The sequence below is a fragment of the Ambystoma mexicanum genome, chromosome 2q (assembly GCF_040938575.1).
Source record: "Ambystoma mexicanum isolate Mex_15411 chromosome 2q, UKY_AmexF1_1, whole genome shotgun sequence".
Taxonomy (NCBI): domain Eukaryota; kingdom Metazoa; phylum Chordata; class Amphibia; order Caudata; family Ambystomatidae; genus Ambystoma; species Ambystoma mexicanum.
The window spans coordinates 127,845,616-127,862,171 of NC_090924.1; the positions used below are offsets into that span (position 1 = coordinate 127,845,616).

The 16,556-nt window shown below is 47.2% G+C and overlaps 9 non-coding genes across 9 annotated transcripts; all 9 read left to right on the forward strand.

Annotated features, from left to right (window-relative positions):
* The first annotated feature begins 835 nt into the window (after positions 1 to 835).
* On the forward strand, positions 836 to 907 carry TRNAP-UGG (transfer RNA proline (anticodon UGG)). The gene has a single exon. It is a non-coding gene; the product is annotated as a tRNA-Pro (tRNA).
* Positions 908 to 2,703: 1,796 nt separating this feature from the next.
* TRNAP-UGG (transfer RNA proline (anticodon UGG)) lies at positions 2,704 to 2,775 on the forward strand. Its single transcript has one exon. It is a non-coding gene; the product is annotated as a tRNA-Pro (tRNA).
* A 420-nt stretch (positions 2,776 to 3,195) lies between these two features.
* TRNAV-CAC (transfer RNA valine (anticodon CAC)) lies at positions 3,196 to 3,268 on the forward strand. The gene has a single exon. It is a non-coding gene; the product is annotated as a tRNA-Val (tRNA).
* A 1,784-nt stretch (positions 3,269 to 5,052) lies between these two features.
* Positions 5,053 to 5,125, forward strand: TRNAV-CAC (transfer RNA valine (anticodon CAC)). Its single transcript has one exon. It is a non-coding gene; the product is annotated as a tRNA-Val (tRNA).
* A 1,784-nt stretch (positions 5,126 to 6,909) lies between these two features.
* TRNAV-CAC (transfer RNA valine (anticodon CAC)) lies at positions 6,910 to 6,982 on the forward strand. Its single transcript has one exon. It is a non-coding gene; the product is annotated as a tRNA-Val (tRNA).
* A 1,784-nt stretch (positions 6,983 to 8,766) lies between these two features.
* TRNAV-CAC (transfer RNA valine (anticodon CAC)) lies at positions 8,767 to 8,839 on the forward strand. The gene has a single exon. It is a non-coding gene; the product is annotated as a tRNA-Val (tRNA).
* Positions 8,840 to 12,484: 3,645 nt separating this feature from the next.
* Positions 12,485 to 12,557, forward strand: TRNAV-CAC (transfer RNA valine (anticodon CAC)). Its single transcript has one exon. It is a non-coding gene; the product is annotated as a tRNA-Val (tRNA).
* A 1,323-nt stretch (positions 12,558 to 13,880) lies between these two features.
* Positions 13,881 to 13,952, forward strand: TRNAP-UGG (transfer RNA proline (anticodon UGG)). Its single transcript has one exon. It is a non-coding gene; the product is annotated as a tRNA-Pro (tRNA).
* A 2,265-nt stretch (positions 13,953 to 16,217) lies between these two features.
* On the forward strand, positions 16,218 to 16,290 carry TRNAV-CAC (transfer RNA valine (anticodon CAC)). Its single transcript has one exon. It is a non-coding gene; the product is annotated as a tRNA-Val (tRNA).
* Positions 16,291 to 16,556: the final 266 nt, after the last annotated feature.

Sequence of the window (16,556 nt, forward strand, 5' to 3'; positions counted from 1 at the left end):
TGCTGAACTTCCTGAAAGCAGAGCTGGCGGGAGGAGGGACTTTTTGAGTGCTGGGAAAATTTGAGCTGGAAATTTGCATCGGCTGGACAGAGATTGCTTGGAGCAGCCAAAATATAATAACGGCCATGGCGCTCAAGTAAAGCAGAAAGCTTTTAGTATACACCTTTTGCACTCTTGTCAACGAAGCTGGGCTCTGTGAATGCTCACCCTACGCAAGAAAAGAGAACAGACTTTGCTGGTGACCTAAATATATCTCGCCTGATCGAGCACGATCGAGCTCTGAGTGAGCAGCTGTGCAATGGTCATCTTTACCAAAGGGGAGATGCTGCTTTTTCCAGTGTCACGCCCATGCTCTCAGGGCTGGAGGGAGGAGGGCTGCTTTTTGTTTTTACAGGCAAAAGGAAAGGCCCATCCCTCAGAGCTTCTGCCAATGCAGATCCCAGCAGGTGCAAAATAAAGGCTCTCCCCCACCTTGCCAGCTGCAGATTGATCAGAAGACTGCTAGTCTAGTGTGTTGGGCCACTTTCTCTCTTCTGTGTATCGTCCCCTCTTATTACATAAACAGCATAAGAGGAATAAAGGAAGGAAGGAAGGAAGGAAGGAACAGTGTATCGCAAGCACCTTCCACCCTGATGTCAATGGGCCACCAACCTTCGGGATGAGGAGGAGACCTGTGAAGACAGTCAGAGCGTGCCGACTGGGGCATTCATTTGGCTCATACACCGACAAGGCTTTCAGCGGCAGGAACAAACTTCAGGAATAGGCATTCTTGGCCTCGAATCCTAAGGGGGGTGCAAACGCTGAGGACAATTCCGTCAAATGCTCAAAGGACCGTGGCTCGTTGGTCTAGGGGTATGATTCTCGCTTTGGGTGCGAGAGGTCCCGGGTTCAAATCCCGGACGAGCCCAATCAAGGTGGTTAACTTGAGCTCCTTTTTTTTGTTTTTTCAATGTTATTTTCATTGGACAGACTCTCTGGTTTTCTCGGTAAGCAGTAGTCGATGAACAATTCACTTCCTGAACCTCTTTGCGTGCCATGTCCTTGCGACAAGCACTTTGTGTTCTCTGTTAGCTCTCAGTAACATTCCTTGATTTGCTTGTGAGTTTTGGCCGTCCGATCTCAAAGTGGAAATATGTCCTTCCCTCTGTACGCTGCATAGGCCCTCAGCTGGCATACTTGTATATGTGCGCATGCTTGATAGGACGTATGTTTTAGGCTGGATTGTGTGAGCTTCAGGCGCAAGGCATTTGATTAGTCTTTAAGCAGGTCCACTTGCACTGCCCTTTGCACCTGTTCTCCCAGTCCCTACAAAGGTGAGCAAGCAGCTGTTTCTGTAGTGTAGTGGTTATCACGTTTGCCTCACACGCGAAAGGTCCCCGGCAGAAACACTCTCTGCTGGCATTTTACACAAAATAGTTTTTTTCCCCTTTTGTCACACACAAATGTAAAGTATGAACTTATTTGCGTTCCCATGGAAATAGCATATGCTCTCAAGAGCTTGAGAAATACACTGGGAAGGCAAGCATCCTCACATGTATTCTGTATATGGGGCCAATAAAAAAATGCACGCGCTTGCATTTTGTGTATGTAATGTTGCAGAGCACAGAGAGGATTTATTTTCCCTACTGCTGGGTATTTGGGTCTCTGGGATCACAGTTGGGTCCGCTCCGTCCTCTGAAATGGTCCATATTAGTTACATAGGTTAGTGTACCAAAGAAATAATACATTTTCATATACAGCTTCTTCATTTCTGTGTTCTGAGGGATTACCAGTTGTAAGAAATGCACTTGCCGGTACAGTGATTCCCTGGCTTTCTCTGGCCCGAGAAAGCTTTTCCTCTGAAGTGGGAACAGAAGTTGGACTGCTTCTGCTGAACTTCCTGAAAGCAGAGCTGGCGGGAGGAGGGACTTTTTGAGTGCTGGGAAAATTTGAGCTGGAAATTTGCATCGGCTGGACAGAGATTGCTTGGAGCAGCCAAAATATAATAACGGCCATGGCGCTCAAGTAAAGCAGAAAGCTTTTAGTATACACCTTTTGCACTCTTGTCAACGAAGCTGGGCTCTGTGAATGCTCACCCTACGCAAGAAAAGAGAACAGACTTTGCTGGTGACCTAAATATATCTCGCCTGATCGAGCACGATCGAGCTCTGAGTGAGCAGCTGTGCAATGGTCATCTTTACCAAAGGGGAGATGCTGCTTTTTCCAGTGTCACGCCCATGCTCTCAGGGCTGGAGGGAGGAGGGCTGCTTTTTGTTTTTACAGGCAAAAGGAAAGGCCCAGCCCTCAGAGCTTCTGCCAATGCAGATCCCAGCAGGTGCAAAATAAAGGCTCTCCCCCACCTTGCCAGCTGCAGATTGATCAGAAGACTGCTAGTCTAGTGTGTTGGGCCACTTTCTCTCTTCTGTGTATCGTCCCCTCTTATTACATAAACAGCATAAGAGGAATAAAGGAAGGAAGGAAGGAAGGAAGGAACAGTGTATCGCAAGCACCTTCCACCCTGATGTCAATGGGCCACCAACCTTCGGGATGAGGAGGAGACCTGTGAAGACAGTCAGAGCGTGCCGACTGGGGCATTCATTTGACTCATACACCGACAAGGCTTTCAGCGGCAGGAACAAACTTCAGGAATAGGCATTCTTGGCCTCGAATCCTAAGGGGGGTGCAAACGCTGAGGACAATTCCGTCAAATGCTCGAAGGACCGTGGCTCGTTGGTCTAGGGGTATGATTCTCGCTTTGGGTGTGAGAGGTCCCGGGTTCAAATCCCGGACGAGCCCAATCAAGGTGGTTAACTTGAGCTCCTTTTTTTTGTTTTTTCAATGTTATTTTCATTGGACAGACTCTCTGGTTTTCTCGGTAAGCAGTAGTCGATGAACAATTCACTTCCTGAACCTCTTTGCGTGCCATGTCCTTGCGACAAGCACTTTGTGTTCTCTGTTAGCTCTCAGTAACATTCCTTGATTTGCTTGTGAGTTTTGGCCGTCCGATCTCAAAGTGGAAATATGTCCTTCCCTCTGTACGCTGCATAGGCCCTCAGCTGGCATACTTGTATATGTGCGCATGCTTGATAGGACGTATGTTTTAGGCTGGATTGTGTGAGCTTCAGGCGCAAGGCATTTGATTAGTCTTTAAGCAGGTCCACTTGCACTGCCCTTTGCACCTGTTCTCCCAGTCCCTACAAAGGTGAGCAAGCAGCTGTTTCTGTAGTGTAGTGGTTATCACGTTCGCCTCACACGCGAAAGGTCCCCGGTTCGAGACCGGGCAGAAACACTCTCTGCTGGCATTTTACACAAAATAGTTTTTTTCCCCTTTTGTCACACACAAATGTAAAGTATGAACTTATTTGCGTTCTCATGGAAATAGCATATGCTCTCAAGAGCTTGAGAAATACACTGGGAAGGCAAGCATCCTCACATGTATTCTGTATATGGGGCCAATAAAAAAATGCACGCGCTTGCATTTTGTGTATGTAATGTTGCAGAGCACAGAGAGGATTTATTTTCCCTACTGCTGGGTATTTGGGTCTCTGGGATCACAGTTGGGTCCGTTCCGTCCTCTGAAATGGTCCATATTAGTTACATAGGTTAGTGTACCAAAGAAATAATACATTTTCATATACAGCTTCTTCATTTCTGTGTTCTGAGGGATTACCAGTTGTAAGAAATGCACTTGCCGGTACAGTGATTCCCTGGCTTTCTCTGGCCCGAGAAAGCTTTTCCTCTGAAGTGGGAACAGAAGTTGGACTGCTTCTGCTGAACTTCCTGAAAGCAGAGCTGGCGGGAGGAGGGACTTTTTGAGTGCTGGGAAAATTTGAGCTGGAAATTTGCATCGGCTGGACAGAGATTGCTTGGAGCAGCCAAAATATAATAACGGTCATGGCGCTCAAGTAAAGCAGAAAGCTTTTAGTATACACCTTTTGCACTCTTGTCAACGAAGCTGGGCTCTGTGAATGCTCACCCTACGCAAGAAAAGAGAACAGACTTTGCTGGTGACCTAAATATATCTCGCCTGATCGAGCACGATCGAGCTCTGAGTGAGCAGCTGTGCAATGGTCATCTTTACCAAAGGGGAGATGCTGCTTTTTCCAGTGTCACGCCCATGCTCTCAGGGCTGGAGGGAGGAGGGCTGCTTTTTGTTTTTACAGGCAAAAGGAAAGGCCCAGCCCTCAGAGCTTCTGCCAATGCAGATCCCAGCAGGTGCAAAATAAAGGCTCTCCCCCACCTTGCCAGCTGCAGATTGATCAGAAGACTGCTAGTCTAGTGTGTTGGGCCACTTTCTCTCTTCTGTGTATCGTCCCCTCTTATTACATAAACAGCATAAGAGGAATAAAGGAAGGAAGGAAGGAAGGAAGGAACAGTGTATCGCAAGCACCTTCCACCCTGATGTCAATGGGCCACCAACCTTCGGGATGAGGAGGAGACCTGTGAAGACAGTCAGAGCGTGCCGACTGGGGCATTCATTTGGCTCATACACCGACAAGGCTTTCAGCGGCAGGAACAAACTTCAGGAATAGGCATTCTTGGCCTCGAATCCTAAGGGGGGTGCAAACGCTGAGGACAATTCCGTCAAATGCTCAAAGGACTGTGGCTCGTTGGTCTAGGGGTATGATTCTCGCTTTGGGTGCGAGAGGTCCCAATCAAGGTGGTTAACTTGAGCTCCTATTTTTTGTTTTTTCAATGTTATTTTCATTGGACAGACTCTCTGGTTTTCTCGGTAAGCAGTAGTCGATGAACAATTCACTTCCTGAACCTCTTTGCGTGCCATGTCCTTGCGACAAGCACTTTGTGTTCTCTGTTAGCTCTCAGTAACATTCCTTGATTTGCTTGTGAGTTTTGGCCGTCCGATCTCAAAGTGGAAATATGTCCTTCCCTCTGTACGCTGCATAGGCCCTCAGCTGGCATACTTGTATATGTGCGCATGCTTGATAGGACGTATGTTTTAGGCTGGATTGTGTGAGCTTCAGGCGCAAAGCATTTGATTAGTCTTTAAGCAGGTCCACTTGCACTGCCCTTTGCACCTGTTCTCCCAGTCCCTACAAAGGTGAGCAAGCAGCTGTTTCTGTAGTGTAGTGGTTATCACGTTCGCCTCACACGCGAAAGGTCCCCGGTTCGAGACCGGGCAGAAACACTCTCTGCTGGCATTTTACACAAAATAGTTTTTTTCCCCTTTTGTCACACACAAATGTAAAGTATGAACTTATTTGCGTTCCCATGGAAATAGCATATGCTCTCAAGAGCTTGAGAAATACACTGGGAAGGCAAGCATCCTCACATGTATTCTGTATATGGGGCCAATAAAAAAATGCACGCGCTTGCATTTTGTGTATGTAATGTTGCAGAGCACAGAGAGGATTTATTTTCCCTACTGCTGGGTATTTGGGTCTCTGGGATCACAGTTGGGTCCGCTCCGTCCTCTGAAATGGTCCATATTAGTTACATAGGTTAGTGTACCAAAGAAATAATACATTTTCATATACAGCTTCTTCATTTCTGTGTTCTGAGGGATTACCAGTTGTAAGAAATGCACTTGCCGGTACAGTGATTCCCTGGCTTTCTCTGGCCCGAGAAAGCTTTTCCTCTGAAGTGGGAACAGAAGTTGGACTGCTTCTGCTGAACTTCCTGAAAGCAGAGCTGGCGGGAGGAGGGACTTTTTGAGTGCTGGGAAAATTTGAGCTGGAAATTTGCATCGGCTGGACAGAGATTGCTTGGAGCAGCCAAAATATAATAACGGCCATGGCGCTCAAGTAAAGCAGAAAGCTTTTAGTATACACCTTTTGCACTCTTGTCAACGAAGCTGGGCTCTGTGAATGCTCACCCTACGCAAGAAAAGAGAACAGACTTTGCTGGTGACCTAAATATATCTCGCCTGATCGAGCACGATCGAGCTCTGAGTGAGCAGCTGTGCAATGGTCATCTTTACCAAAGGGGAGATGCTGCTTTTTCCAGTGTCACGCCCATGCTCTCAGGGCTGGAGGGAGGAGGGCTGCTTTTTGTTTTTACAGGCAAAAGGAAAGGCCCAGCCCTCAGAGCTTCTGCCAATGCAGATCCCAGCAGGTGCAAAATAAAGGCTCTCCCCCACCTTGCCAGCTGCAGATTGATCAGAAGACTGCTAGTCTAGTGTGTTGGGCCACTTTCTCTCTTCTGTGTATCGTCCCCTCTTATTACATAAACAGCATAAGAGGAATAAAGGAAGGAAGGAAGGAAGGAAGGAACAGTGTATCGCAAGCACCTTCCACCCTGATGTCAATGGGCCACCAACCTTCGGGATGAGGAGGAGACCTGTGAAGACAGTCAGAGCGTGCCGACTGGGGCATTCATTTGGCTCATACACCGACAAGGCTTTCAGCGGCAGGAACAAACTTCAGGAATAGGCATTCTTGGCCTCGAATCCTAAGGGGGGTGCAAACGCTGAGGACAATTCCGTCAAATGCTCAAAGGACTGTGGCTCGTTGGTCTAGGGGTATGATTCTCGCTTTGGGTGCGAGAGGTCCCAATCAAGGTGGTTAACTTGAGCTCCTATTTTTTGTTTTTTCAATGTTATTTTCATTGGACAGACTCTCTGGTTTTCTCGGTAAGCAGTAGTCGATGAACAATTCACTTCCTGAACCTCTTTGCGTGCCATGTCCTTGCGACAAGCACTTTGTGTTCTCTGTTAGCTCTCAGTAACATTCCTTGATTTGCTTGTGAGTTTTGGCCGTCCGATCTCAAAGTGGAAATATGTCCTTCCCTCTGTACGCTGCATAGGCCCTCAGCTGGCATACTTGTATATGTGCGCATGCTTGATAGGACGTATGTTTTAGGCTGGATTGTGTGAGCTTCAGGCGCAAGGCATTTGATTAGTCTTTAAGCAGGTCCACTTGCACTGCCCTTTGCACCTGTTCTCCCAGTCCCTACAAAGGTGAGTAAGCAGCTGTTTCTGTAGTGTAGTGGTTATCACGTTCGCCTCACACGCGAAAGGTCCCCGGTTCGAGACCAGGCAGAAACACTCTCTGCTGGCATTTTACACAAAATAGTTTTTTTCCCCTTTTGTCACACACAAATGTAAAGTATGAACTTATTTGCGTTCCCATGGAAATAGCATATGCTCTCAAGAGCTTGAGAAATACACTGGGAAGGCAAGCATCCTCACATGTATTCTGTATATGGGGCCAATAAAAAAATGCACGCGCTTGCATTTTGTGTATGTAATGTTGCAGAGCACAGAGAGGATTTATTTTCCCTACTGCTGGGTATTTGAGTCTCTGGGATCACAGTTGGGTCCGCTCCGTCCTCTGAAATGGTCCATATTAGTTACATAGGTTAGTGTACCAAAGAAATAATACATTTTCATATACAGCTTCTTTATTTCTGTGTTCTGAGGGATTACCAGTTGTAAGAAATGCACTTGCCGGTACAGTGATTCCCTGGCTTTCTCTGGCCCGAGAAAGCTTTTCCTCTGAAGTGGGAACAGAAGTTGGACTGCTTCTGCTGAACTTCCTGAAAGCAGAGCTGGCGGGAGGAGGGACTTTTTGAGTGCTGGGAAAATTTGAGCTGGAAATTTGCATCGGCTGGACAGAGATTGCTTGGAGCAGCCAAAATATAATAACGGCCATGGCGCTCAAGTAAAGCAGAAAGCTTTTAGTATACACCTTTTGCACTCTTGTCAACGAAGCTGGGCTCTGTGAATGCTCACCCTACGCAAGAAAAGAGAACAGACTTTGCTGGTGACCTAAATATATCTCGCCTGATCGAGCACGATCGAGCTCTGAGTGAGCAGCTGTGCAATGGTCATCTTTACCAAAGGGGAGATGCTGCTTTTTCCAGTGTCACGCCCATGCTCTCAGGGCTGGAGGGAGGAGGGCTGCTTTTTGTTTTTACAGGCAAAAGGAAAGGCCCAGCCCTCAGAGCTTCTGCCAATGCAGATCCCAGCAGGTGCAAAATAAAGGCTCTCCCCCACCTTGCCAGCTGCAGATTGATCAGAAGACTGCTAGTCTAGTGTGTTGGGCCACTTTCTCTCTTCTGTGTATCATCCCCTCTTATTACATAAACAGCATAAGAGGAATAAAGGAAGGAAGGAAGGAAGGAAGGAACAGTGTATCGCAAGCACCTTCCACCCTGATGTCAATGGGCCACCAACCTTCGGGATGAGGAGGAGACCTGTGAAGACAGTCAGAGCGTGCCGACTGGGGCATTCATTTGGCTCATACACCGACAAGGCTTTCAGCGGCAGGAACAAACTTCAGGAATAGGCATTCTTTACCTCGAATCCTAAGGGGGGTGCAAACGCTGAGGACAATTCCGTCAAATGCTCAAAGGACCGTGGCTCGTTGGTCTAGGGGTATGATTCTCGCTTTGGGTGCGAGAGGTCCCAATCAAGGTGGTTAACTTGAGCTCCTATTTTTTGTTTTTTCAATGTTATTTTCATTGGACAGACTCTCTGGTTTTCTCGGTAAGCAGTAGTCGATGAACAATTCACTTCCTGAACCTCTTTGCGTGCCATGTCCTTGCGACAAGCACTTTGTGTTCTCTGTTAGCTCTCAGTAACATTCCTTGATTTGCTTGTGAGTTTTGGCCGTCCGATCTCAAAGTGGAAATATGTCCTTCCCTCTGTACGCTGCATAGGCCCTCAGCTGGCATACTTGTATATGTGCGCATGCTTGATAGGACGTATGTTTTAGGCTGGATTGTGTGAGCTTCAGGCGCAAGGCATTTGATTAGTCTTTAAGCAGGTCCACTTGCACTGCCCTTTGCACCTGTTCTCCCAGTCCCTACAAAGGTGAGTAAGCAGCTGTTTCTGTAGTGTAGTGGTTATCACGTTCGCCTCACACGCGAAAGGTCCCCGGTTCGAGACCGGGCAGAAACACTCTCTGCTGGCATTTTACACAAAATAGTTTTTTTCCCCTTTTGTCACACACAAATGTAAAGTATGAACTTATTTGCGTTCCCATGGAAATAGCATATGCTCTCAAGAGCTTGAGAAATACACTGGGAAGGCAAGCATCCTCACATGTATTCTGTATATGGGGCCAATAAAAAAATGCACGCGCTTGCATTTTGTGTATGTAATGTTGCAGAGCACAGAGAGGATTTATTTTCCCTACTGCTGGGTATTTGAGTCTCTGGGATCACAGTTGGGTCCGCTCCGTCCTCTGAAATGGTCCATATTAGTTACATAGGTTAGTGTACCAAAGAAATAATACATTTTCATATACAGCTTCTTCATTTCTGTGTTCTGAGGGATTACCAGTTGTAAGAAATGCACTTGCCGGTACAGTGATTCCCTGGCTTTCTCTGGCCCGAGAAAGCTTTTCCTCTGAAGTGGGAACAGAAGTTGGACTGCTTCTGCTGAACTTCCTGAAAGCAGAGCTGGCGGGAGGAGGGACTTTTTGAGTGCTGGGAAAATTTGAGCTGGAAATTTGCATCGGCTGGACAGAGATTGCTTGGAGCAGCCAAAATATAATAACGGCCATGGCGCTCAAGTAAAGCAGAAAGCTTTTAGTATACACCTTTTGCACTCTTGTCAACGAAGCTGGGTTCTGTGAATGCTCACCCTACGCAAGAAAAGAGAACAGACTTTGCTGGTGACCTAAATATATCTGGCCTGATCGAGCACGATCGAGCTCTGAGTGAGCAGCTGTGCAATGGTCATCTTTACCAAAGGGGAGATGCTGCTTTTTCCAGTGTCACGCCCATGCTCTCAGGGCTGGAGGGAGGAGGGCTGCTTTTTGTTTTTACAGGCAAAAGGAAAGGCCCAGCCCTCAGAGCTTCTGCCAATGCAGATCCCAGCAGGTGCAAAATAAAGGCTCTCCCCCACCTTGCCAGCTGCAGATTGATCAGAAGACTGCTAGTCTAGTGTGTTGGGCCACTTTCTCTCTTCTGTGTATCGTCCCCTCTTATTACATAAACAGCATAAGAGGAATAAAGGAAGGAAGGAAGGAAGGAAGGAAGGAACAGTGTATCGCAAGCACCTTCCACCCTGATGTCAATGGGCCACCAACCTTCGGGATGAGGAGGAGACCTGTGAAGACAGTCAGAGCGTGCCGACTGGGGCATTCATTTGGCTCATACACCGACAAGGCTTTCAGCGGCAGGAACAAACTTCAGGAATAGGCATTCTTGGCCTCGAATCCTAAGGGGGGTGCAAACGCTGAGGACAATTCCGTCAAATGCTCAAAGGACTGTGGCTCGTTGGTCTAGGGGTATGATTCTCGCTTTGGGTGCGAGAGGTCCCAATCAAGGTGGTTAACTTGAGCTCCTATTTTTTGTTTTTTCAATGTTATTTTCATTGGACAGACTCTCTGGTTTTCTCGGTAAGCAGTAGTCGATGAACAATTCACTTCCTGAACCTCTTTGCGTGCCATGTCCTTGCGACAAGCACTTTGTGTTCTCTGTTAGCTCTCAGTAACATTCCTTGATTTGCTTGTGAGTTTTGGCCGTCCGATCTCAAAGTGGAAATATGTCCTTCCCTCTGTACGCTGCATAGGCCCTCAGCTGGCATACTTGTATATGTGCGCATGCTTGATAGGACGTATGTTTTAGGCTGGATTGTGTGAGCTTCAGGCGCAAGGCATTTGATTAGTCTTTAAGCAGGTCCACTTGCACTGCCCTTTGCACCTGTTCTCCCAGTCCCTACAAAGGTGAGTAAGCAGCTGTTTCTGTAGTGTAGTGGTTATCACGTTCGCCTCACACGCGAAAGGTCCCCTGTTCGAGACCGGGCAGAAACACTCTCTGCTGGCATTTTACACAAAATAGTTTTTTTCCCCTTTTGTCACACACAAATGTAAAGTATGAACTTATTTGCGTTCCCATGGAAATAGCATATGCTCTCAAGAGCTTGAGAAATACACTGGGAAGGCAAGCATCCTCACATGTATTCTGTATATGGGGCCAATAAAAAAATGCACGCGCTTGCATTTTGTGTATGTAATGTTGCAGAGCACAGAGAGGATTTATTTTCCCTACTGCTGGGTATTTGAGTCTCTGGGATCACAGTTGGGTCCGCTCCGTCCTCTGAAATGGTCCATATTAGTTACATAGGTTAGTGTACCAAAGAAATAATACATTTTCATATACAGCTTCTTCATTTCTGTGTTCTGAGGGATTACCAGTTGTAAGAAATGCACTTGCCGGTACAGTGATTCCCTGGCTTTCTCTGGCCCGAGAAAGCTTTTCCTCTGAAGTGGGAACAGAAGTTGGACTGCTTCTGCTGAACTTCCTGAAAGCAGAGCTGGCGGGAGGAGGGACTTTTTGAGTGCTGGGAAAATTTGAGCTGGAAATTTGCATCGGCTGGACAGAGATTGCTTGGAGCAGCCAAAATATAATAACGGCCATGGCGCTCAAGTAAAGCAGAAAGCTTTTAGTATACACCTTTTGCACTCTTGTCAACGAAGCTGGGCTCTGTGAATGCTCACCCTACGCAAGAAAAGAGAACAGACTTTGCTGGTGACCTAAATATATCTCGCCTGATCGAGCACGATCGAGCTCTGAGTGAGCAGCTGTGCAATGGTCATCTTTACCAAAGGGGAGATGCTGCTTTTTCCAGTGTCACGCCCATGCTCTCAGGGCTGGAGGGAGGAGGGCTGCTTTTTGTTTTTACAGGCAAAAGGAAAGGCCCAGCCCTCAGAGCTTCTGCCAATGCAGATCCCAGCAGGTGCAAAATAAAGGCTCTCCCCCACCTTGCCAGCTGCAGATTGATCAGAAGACTGCTAGTCTAGTGTGTTGGGCCACTTTCTCTCTTCTGTGTATCGTCCCCTCTTATTACATAAACAGCATAAGAGGAATAAAGGAAGGAAGGAAGGAAGGAAGGAACAGTGTATCGCAAGCACCTTCCACCCTGATGTCAATGGGCCACCAACCTTCGGGATGAGGAGGAGACCTGTGAAGACAGTCAGAGCGTGCCGACTGGGGCATTCATTTGGCTCATACACCGACAAGGCTTTCAGCGGCAGGAACAAACTTCAGGAATAGGCATTCTTGGCCTCGAATCCTAAGGGGGGTGCAAACGCTGAGGACAATTCCGTCAAATGCTCAAAGGACTGTGGCTCGTTGGTCTAGGGGTATGATTCTCGCTTTGGGTGCGAGAGGTCCCAATCAAGGTGGTTAACTTGAGCTCCTATTTTTTGTTTTTTCAATGTTATTTTCATTGGACAGACTCTCTGGTTTTCTCGGTAAGCAGTAGTCGATGAACAATTCACTTCCTGAACCTCTTTGCGTGCCATGTCCTTGCGACAAGCACTTTGTGTTCTCTGTTAGCTCTCAGTAACATTCCTTGATTTGCTTGTGAGTTTTGGCCGTCCGATCTCAAAGTGGAAATATGTCCTTCCCTCTGTACGCTGCATAGGCCCTCAGCTGGCATACTTGTATATGTGCGCATGCTTGATAGGACGTATGTTTTAGGCTGGATTGTGTGAGCTTCAGGCGCAAGGCATTTGATTAGTCTTTAAGCAGGTCCACTTGCACTGCCCTTTGCACCTGTTCTCCCAGTCCCTACAAAGGTGAGCAAGCAGCTGTTTCTGTAGTGTAGTGGTTATCACGTTCGCCTCACACGCGAAAGGTCCCCGGTTCGAGACCGGGCAGAAACACTCTCTGCTGGCATTTTACACAAAATAGTTTTTTTCCCCTTTTGTCACACACAAATGTAAAGTATGAACTTATTTGCGTTCCCATGGAAATAGCATATGCTCTCAAGAGCTTGAGAAATACACTGGGAAGGCAAGCATCCTCACATGTATTCTGTATATGGGGCCAATAAAAAAATGCACGCGCTTGCATTTTGTGTATGTAATGTTGCAGAGCACAGAGAGGATTTATTTTCCCTACTGCTGGGTATTTGGGTCTCTGGGATCACAGTTGGGTCCGCTCCGTCCTCTGAAATGGTCCATATTAGTTACATAGGTTAGTGTACCAAAGAAATAATACATTTTCATATACAGCTTCTTCATTTCTGTGTTCTGAGGGATTACCAGTTGTAAGAAATGCACTTGCCGGTACAGTGATTCCCTGGCTTTCTCTGGCCCGAGAAAGCTTTTCCTCTGAAGTGGGAACAGAAGTTGGACTGCTTCTGCTGAACTTCCTGAAAGCAGAGCTGGCGGGAGGAGGGACTTTTTGAGTGCTGGGAAAATTTGAGCTGGAAATTTGCATCGGCTGGACAGAGATTGCTTGGAGCAGCCAAAATATAATAACGGCCATGGCGCTCAAGTAAAGCAGAAAGCTTTTAGTATACACCTTTTGCACTCTTGTCAACGAAGCTGGGCTCTGTGAATGCTCACCCTACGCAAGAAAAGAGAACAGACTTTGCTGGTGACCTAAATATATCTCGCCTGATCGAGCACGATCGAGCTCTGAGTGAGCAGCTGTGCAATGGTCATCTTTACCAAAGGGGAGATGCTGATTTTTCCAGTGTCACGCCCATGCTCTCAGGGCTGGAGGGAGGAGGGCTGCTTTTTGTTTTTACAGGCAAAAGGAAAGGCCCAGCCCTCAGAGCTTCTGCCAATGCAGATCCCAGCAGGTGCAAAATAAAGGCTCTCCCCCACCTTGCCAGCTGCAGATTGATCAGAAGACTGCTAGTCTAGTGTGTTGGGCCACTTTCTCTCTTCTGTGTATCGTCCCCTCTTATTACATAAACAGCATAAGAGGAATAAAGGAAGGAAGGAAGGAAGGAAGGAAGGAAGGAACAGTGTATCGCAAGCACCTTCCACCCTGATGTCAATGGACCACCAACCTTCGGGATGAGGAGGAGACCTGTGAAGACAGTCAGAGCGTGCCGACTGGGGCATTCATTTGGCTCATACACCGACAAGGCTTTCAGCGGCAGGAACAAACTTCAGGAATAGGCATTCTTGGCCTCGAATCCTAAGGGGGGTGCAAACGCTGAGGACAATTCCGTCAAATGCTCAAAGGACCGTGGCTCGTTGGTCTAGGGGTATGATTCTCGCTTTGGGTGCGAGAAGTCCCGGGTTCAAATCCCGGACGAGCCCAATCAAGGTGGTTAACTTGAGCTCCTTTTTTTTGTTTTTTCAATGTTATTTTCATTGGACAGACTCTCTGGTTTTCTCGGTAAGCAGTAGTCGATGAACAATTCACTTCCTGAACCTCTTTGCGTGCCATGTCCTTGCGACAAGCACTTTGTGTTCTCTGTTAGCTCTCAGTAACATTCCTTGATTTGCTTGTGAGTTTTGGCCGTCCGATCTCAAAGTGGAAATATGTCCTTCCCTCTGTACGCTGCATAGGCCCTCAGCTGGCATACTTGTATATGTGCGCATGCTTGATAGGACGTATGTTTTAGGCTGGATTGTGTGAGCTTCAGGCGCAAGGCATTTGATTAGTCTTTAAGCAGGTCCACTTGCACTGCCCTTTGCACCTGTTCTCCCAGTCCCTACAAAGGTGAGCAAGCAGCTGTTTCTGTAGTGTAGTGGTTATCACGTTTGCCTCACACGCGAAAGGTCCCCGGCAGAAACACTCTCTGCTGGCATTTTACACAAAATAGTTTTTTTCCCCTTTTGTCACACACAAATGTAAAGTATGAACTTATTTGCGTTCCCATGGAAATAGCATATGCTCTCAAGAGCTTGAGAAATACACTGGGAAGGCAAGCATCCTCACATGTATTCTGTATATGGGGCCAATAAAAAAATGCACGCGCTTGCATTTTGTGTATGTAATGTTGCAGAGCACAGAGAGGATTTATTTTCCCTACTGCTGGGTATTTGGGTCTCTGGGATCACAGTTGGGTCCGCTCCGTCCTCTGAAATGGTCCATATTAGTTACATAGGTTAGTGTACCAAAGAAATAATACATTTTCATATACAGCTTCTTCATTTCTGTGTTCTGAGGGATTACCAGTTGTAAGAAATGCACTTGCCGGTACAGTGATTCCCTGGCTTTCTCTGGCCCGAGAAAGCTTTTCCTCTGAAGTGGGAACAGAAGTTGGACTGCTTCTGCTGAACTTCCTGAAAGCAGAGCTGGCGGGAGGAGGGACTTTTTGAGTGCTGGGAAAATTTGAGCTGGAAATTTGCATCGGCTGGACAGAGATTGCTTGGAGCAGCCAAAATATAATAACGGCCATGGCGCTCAAGTAAAGCAGAAAGCTTTTAGTATACACCTTTTGCACTCTTGTCAACGAAGCTGGGCTCTGTGAATGCTCACCCTACGCAAGAAAAGAGAACAGACTTTGCTGGTGACCTAAATATATCTCGCCTGATCGAGCACGATCGAGCTCTGAGTGAGCAGCTGTGCAATGGTCATCTTTACCAAAGGGGAGATGCTGCTTTTTCCAGTGTCACGCCCATGCTCTCAGGGCTGGAGGGAGGAGGGCTGCTTTTTGTTTTTACAGGCAAAAGGAAAGGCCCAGCCCTCAGAGCTTCTGCCAATGCAGATCCCAGCAGGTGCAAAATAAAGGCTCTCCCCCACCTTGCCAGCTGCAGATTGATCAGAAGACTGCTAGTCTAGTGTGTTGGGCCACTTTCTCTCTTCTGTGTATCGTCCCCTCTTATTACATAAACAGCATAAGAGGAATAAAGGAAGGAAGGAAGGAAGGAAGGAACAGTGTATCGCAAGCACCTTCCACCCTGATGTCAATGGGCCACCAACCTTCGGGATGAGGAGGAGACCTGTGAAGACAGTCAGAGCGTGCCGACTGGGGCATTCATTTGGCTCATACACCGACAAGGCTTTCAGCGGCAGGAACAAACTTCAGGAATAGGCATTCTTTACCTCGAATCCTAAGGGGGGTGCAAACGCTGAGGACAATTCCGTCAAATGCTCAAAGGACCGTGGCTCGTTGGTCTAGGGGTATGATTCTCGCTTTGGGTGCGAGAGGTCCCAATCAAGGTGGTTAACTTGAGCTCCTATTTTTTGTTTTTTCAATGTTATTTTCATTGGACAGACTCTCTGGTTTTCTCGGTAAGCAGTAGTCGATGAACAATTCACTTCCTGAACCTCTTTGCGTGCCATGTCCTTGCGACAAGCACTTTGTGTTCTCTGTTAGCTCTCAGTAACATTCCTTGATTTGCTTGTGAGTTTTGGCCGTCCGATCTCAAAGTGGAAATATGTCCTTCCCTCTGTACGCTGCATAGGCCCTCAGCTGGCATACTTGTATATGTGCGCATGCTTGATAGGACGTATGTTTTAGGCTGGATTGTGTGAGCTTCAGGCGCAAGGCATTTGATTAGTCTTTAAGCAGGTCCACTTGCACTGCCCTTTGCACCTGTTCTCCCAGTCCCTACAAAGGTGAGCAAGCAGCTGTTTCTGTAGTGTAGTGGTTATCACGTTCGCCTCACACGCGAAAGGTCCCCGGTTCGAGACCGGGCAGAAACACTCTCTGCTGGCATTTTACACAAAATAGTTTTTTTCCCCTTTTGTCACACACAAATGTAAAGTATGAACTTATTTGCGTTCCCATGGAAATAGCATATGCTCTCAAGAGCTTGAGAAATACACTGGGAAGGCAAGCATCCTCACATGTATTCTGTATATGGGGCCAATAAAAAAATGCACGCGCTTGCATTTTGTGTATGTAATGTTGCAGAGCACAGAGAGGATTTATTTTCCCTACTGCTGGGTATTTGAGTCTCTGGGATCAC